We start from the raw sequence: 6000 nt of genomic DNA, 5'->3' as shown, positions 1-6000 counted from the left end.
TTGAGACCGAGGTCGTGGCTATCTCAGGTTGCTCTCTCTCTCTCTCTTTCTCTCTCTCTCTCTCTCTCTTTCTCCTCCGTCTCTCTCTTCTTCTCACTGGTGGGTCCGGGTGGGGGAAGAAATAGAGGTTGCAGTTAGCCCCAGCTGCGGCTGGCTTACCCCAGACTCCACCCCCCTCCCTGCCCACCTCGGCATGTTACAGTGAGTTTTAAGGCCCTTTTTAAATGTGGACAGAGATTCAGCAGTTCTGAGTAAGAGTGGGAGGTCATTCCACCACAGCGGAGTCAGAACCAAGAACCTCCATGCTTTACCATTTGTGCACAGGACCACGAAGTGGGCAGATGTGGAAGAGCAAAGCGGTCTGTCTGAGGTGAAAGATAAATAAAATGAAATTAGCAAATACGTACAATGTTTACTGTGTTTTTTGTTACACACGACCCTTAAAAAATAAATCAAGACTCAGACGTATTAGCATCCCTAACCAGGCTCAGAGCTCAAACAGATTTCAGCCGTACTACTCTCTAAACCCCTCACATACTCTGAAGTGGCAGAAGCGGCTCCATTAGCTCTATCAACATGATAATTAGCCAAATCAAGTGGCTGCGTGTTTGGGATGAGCAACGAGGCGTTATGTTACCTGTCGGAAGACAACATATTGCGTCAGGAGAGAATGCGGCCTTCCGACAAAGCCGTGTGGGTCATAATAAGATGGTATTAGAAAGGCAGGGAAGTAATGACTGTCAGTGCTGGGGATTATGTTGCTGTCATGAGAGTTATTTGTGTGTATACTTGGGAAGCCTTGCGCTGGCAGGATTTCCTTTCAAGCAGGTGCTTCGGTCCTCGGATCAGCAGCGCTTCCCCGGAGCCCCTTAGTCTCCGCCAGTTCATTACAAATGTATTGATCATAATGGGCTGCAGCGAGAAAGACCCTTTATGGTGCAGCATCACTTATAGGCTGTAATGCAGTTGTAGCCATAAGCCATTACTTTCGCTAAGTAAGCCAGAGCGCGCTCATATCCAGCAGTGACGAAGAAATATTTACAGCTTTGGGTCAGCCCAGCTCCCTAACAATGACTGGTAAAAGGGCACCGGGGAAATTTGTCTCACTTCCAATTGTGCCACTGTATAAAGACACTTTTCTTCACGGTTGCTTTGTTCATGGGGAATTGGTGAAGGTACTGCAATGGTTACGGATGGATTACACAGTTTTTTTTTTTTTTTTTCAGTGAAAACTGTTTTAAGAGGTGCAAATTAAAAAAAAAAAAAACTTGTTTGTTCTGTTAAGCAAAATATAACTATTGAAACACATATTTAATGAAGTTATACAAAAGATAACATCTGAACATTTGAGCAAAAGGTAAAAAAGCTGTAGATGAATAGATGATTTTAAAAGACTGTATCCTATTAACAATTGTGATACCAAATGTGACCACACTGGATGTGCACAGAGGTTGAGGGCAAGAAAGTGAAGACCCACAAGGTTTATTATCAACATACTTCCCCATGCTCAGTCGCATGGGGAGAATATTCTACTCCATGCTCATATACAGACTTAAGACTCCAGTAGTTGTCGACGACAAATCTTCATGACGACGAACCTATTAACTCCTCTTACCCTCCCTCCTCACTGAAATGAGCAAATTATATATAGATGTTCCTCTACTTACGATGGTTCGACTTACTATTTTTAACTTCACGACGGTGCGATAGCGATAAGCACGATTCTGTAGAAACCATACTTCGACTTTTGAATTTCGATTTTTTTCCCCGGCAAGCGATATGGGGTGCAATACTCTCTCACGATGCTGGGCAGCGGCAGTGATCCACATCTCCCAGTCTGTCATGCGGTCACTATGCAGATAACCCCCTGTATCTACGTTGAATTTTGTGCATCCATAATGTCACAGAAATGCCCATCTGTATCTCCTGCTACTGGTGGGAAGAAGAGGAGGGAAATTACTCTTGAGGAGAAACTCAAGATAATTGCCCGGCATGAAAGCAGCAAGTCCATAATGGTCATCGCACATATGCTAGGCTATGATGTTCAGTAGATTAGGTGTATTAAATTCATTATCGACTTACGATATTTTCAGTTTACGATGGGTTTCGCGGAACATAACCCCATGTAAGTCGGGGACCACCTGTACTTCCATTCACAACAAATTTAAAATTAAAATCTCTATTTAAGTACAATAGAATAAAAACAATCAATAGATTTGTTTTCCGTTTTCTTGTATTTAATTTTATTTATATGAAATGAGATTGTCTGCTTCTCCCACCCATTTCCCAAATGGATTCTTCCTGGTGATAGTTAAGGAACTCAATTTCCCACAGTTCCCTTTTCCCACCAAGCTGCCATTTACACAAATGTAAGGTGCGTGTGTGTTTCTTCTTGTAATATACCAAACACATAACTATAGGCATATTCACAGTGACATAGCCCTATAAACATGATATTATATTTCATAAGCATTGTCACTATATGTATAATTTATAAACTCTCCATCTGCGTTGGACCAACTGCTCCATCGCACCAAAGAACTGAAACCAATTTACTGGTGCATTGTTCCTCAACAAAGTCAGTGAAACTCATTTTACCTTCACCTGCGCAAGACACATCAGCAGGGAATGTTTGAAAACATAAATAATTATTTCAGCACATTTTTTTTTTTAACTGCCCTGTTTTTTTAGCCTTCTGGTCACCTATTTTTAATCTTCCAATCTGTGCTGGGAGTCTGGTTTCTGGCACCTTTTTCTCAGACTCACAACAAATGTTGCTGTGTTGTGTGTAGGTGTGCGGTATTCAACATGTAATATTTAGCCCCGAGAACCACAGTAGTGTATTTATTAATGGAGTTTGCACCGGCTCTGCCAACAGCAATAAATTCTTCAGTTCTTATTTATTCCATAAGGGGGGCTGTTGTAACTTAAGGACTCATTGACTTTTCAGGCATCACAATCCAAGTAGACACCCTAGAGCTGTATTGATTTGCTTTTTTTTCAGTCTTTGACCTCTATAGTTACCTTCAATCAGGGTGACCTGCTTGTCTTCAGTTTAATAGCTTGACTGATCAGAGTTTCCATTATTAGGACATAAACTTGTACAATATCATGCATTTGACTCGGCTAGAGTTAAAGACTGAAATACATTTCTAAGTTATTATGATAATACACACACTGTCTGAAACCGCTTGTCCTGAGTGGGGTCGCGCTGAACCAGAACCTAACCCGACAACACAGGGCACAAGGCTGGAGGGGACACACCCGGGACAGGATGCCAGTCTATCGCAGGGCACCCCAAGCAGGACTCGAACCCCCGACCCACCAGAGAGCAGGACCCGGCCAAACCCACTGCACCACCACGCCCTCCTATGATAATACAACCTTTATAAAATAAAGAATATGTTACACTATAATTAGGGGAAACCAACAGTAGAACCTTTTTGGAAATGGGGTGCTAGCAGCCTTATCACGGAAGAACGATTGCAGTAGACATGACGAGTTATTCCACCGACGTTCACAGTGACAGTGACTCCGAAAGGATTGATTCACTGCATATTGTCTGCTGTAACCAGAGAATCGGTGAAGCAACCGGAGACGGAGTGCAATACTCCGGATACAGCGCTTGGACAAGAACCATCGCCTTTCAGGACCTGATAAACAGGGAATAAATGAGACATCCTACAGAAGTCCAGCATATCCACTCCACATTTCCCTGGTCGGCTTTTACTCTTCTCATTACATAGTGCTCCGTGCTGAAGTCATAGTCTATATATATAATTATAATTTGCCCATTTCTTCCTGGGTTTGGATTTCTGTTGGGTTTTTTCTTAGAATTGTACTTTATGGACGTCTCGGTGGCACAGCAGGTAGTTCTGCAGCCACACAACTCCTGGGCCGTGGGTTGGAATCCGTATCTAACCATTTGGAATTCACGTGTTTCCCCTGTGTTTGCGTGCGTTTCCTCCTGGTGCTTTGTTCCCCACATGTTTCAGGTGAATTGTTGCTTTAAATTGCCCCTTGGGTGTGAGTACAATTTAAATTGCTCTGCCTTGTGGATGGTTACATAATTATAAACAGTGCTCCATCCTTCCAAGTCCCCTTAGAAACTGTCGTCAGCTAAATATTCATAAATAAAAATACAATTTAAAATGTTCTCTAGTTGTTGTAATCGACTGTTATTGTATAACTCATATTGACACCTTCCTACACTTAAAATATCACTACCGGTAAGTTAATATTATTGATAGGGGATATACAAAAATGAGGGGGCGCGGTGGCGCAGTGGGTTGGACCGGGTCCTGCTCTCTGCTGGGTCTGGGGTTCGAGTCCCGCTTGGGGTGCCTTGCGATGGACTGGCGTCCCGTCCTGGGTGTGTCCCCTCCCCCTCCAGCCTTACGCCCTGTGTTGCCAGCTTAGGCTCCGTGACCCCGTGTGGGATAAGCGGTTCGGATAATGTGTGTGTATACACAGAATTTCAGTTAATTCAAATTTGGCAGTTTTCCCTAATTGCGCTAACTGAATAAGTTCACCACAAGTGAGTTCTTCTTGTTTTGGATTTATCGTTCACTAAAAAAAAAAAGAGAGATTTTTCACAAATATAAAGGTTTGGAATGTGTTGTGCTGTTGAATGTTGCTCTGAAATGTAACCCTGTCACTGGGTTTTGTAAACCGCTTGTTCTGATGCAGGACTGCGGGGATCCGGAGTCTGTCCCGGAATCACAGGGTGTGAGGCAGGGTACTTCCCAGATGGGATCGTAGTCCATCGCAGGAAAGACTTACACACACACACACACACACACACACACACACACACACACAGAGAGATCCACGCAAGGGTCACGAAACACATCTTTGGACTGTCGGAGGAAAGCCACACAGATATAGGAAGAACACAGACAGCAGGGAAAGAAATGTTTCCCCTGTTGGAGGAGCAAAAGACAAACAAAAACAAAAAACAAAAAAAATAAAAACAAGAGACGCTGAATTTTTCAGTTGTTTCCATTTTAGTTCAGTGTTCTGTTTACAATAACCGGAATGTGCTGTACAGATTGTAGCGATGGCAGAAACATCAGATGCACCTTGAGTGCCCCGGGCAGGCATCGTGATTGGGTGCCATGGCTGTGTGTGGGTTATTCGAACCCTAGATCTGCTGACATGGTGGTGGCAGTTTACAGTACCATTAGACAGTCATTTTTGGTTTCCGGCTTTTCGGTTCCGATACCATATTCCGTGTCCCTGCTCCACTATGACAGACAGCTGATGTTTTGTGTAGCTGGCAGCGAAGGAAATTCTCCTTCAAACAAAGATGACTTTTATATACATATCTGTACTGCAGGGGGGTGTGGTGGTGCAGTGGGTTGGAGCGGGTTCTGCCAGTGGGTCTGGGGTTCGAGTCCCGCTTGGGGTGCCTTGCGACAGACTGACGTCTCATCCTGGGTGTGTCCCCTCCCCCTCCAGCCTTGCGCCCTGTGTTGCCAGGTTAGGCTCCGGCTCCCCGCGACCCTGTATGGGACAAGCGGTTTCAGACAACGTGTGTGTGTGTGTGTGTGTGGATAATGCGTCTTCACTTTTTCCCTTTTTTTCCATTAATGCATGTTGGAGCCCTTTGATGTTAATGAGATTTTTTGCTCTGTCATAAGTGTCTTAAAATGTTGACATTATAGAGTGAAAAAAAAACACATGAAAAATGCTTCAAATATTAAATGTTTTCCAGTATATTGCTTAGACAAAAAATTTAAACTGCTACAAATAATCCACAAATCGGCCACCGACATATAAGCTGCCCTTTTCTTTTCAAAGTATATAGTCATAAAAGTATATAGCATACAGTGTACATTATTTAGTATATAGTATATAGTCATTTGTTGTCAGTGATCACTTCTTCCAATACAGGATTACTGCAGTAAAACGAGGGTAAACTTCAGACAGGATCTGATATCACACACACAGACACACAAAACAGACAATGTAGAGTCACTGATCTTCATGAACGCATCT

Source organism: Scleropages formosus, chromosome 3 (genome assembly GCF_900964775.1).
Source record: "Scleropages formosus chromosome 3, fSclFor1.1, whole genome shotgun sequence".
Classification (NCBI taxonomy): domain Eukaryota; kingdom Metazoa; phylum Chordata; class Actinopteri; order Osteoglossiformes; family Osteoglossidae; genus Scleropages; species Scleropages formosus.
The sequence above is the reverse complement of the archived record's forward strand: the minus strand, read 5'-3'. Positions refer to the sequence as shown.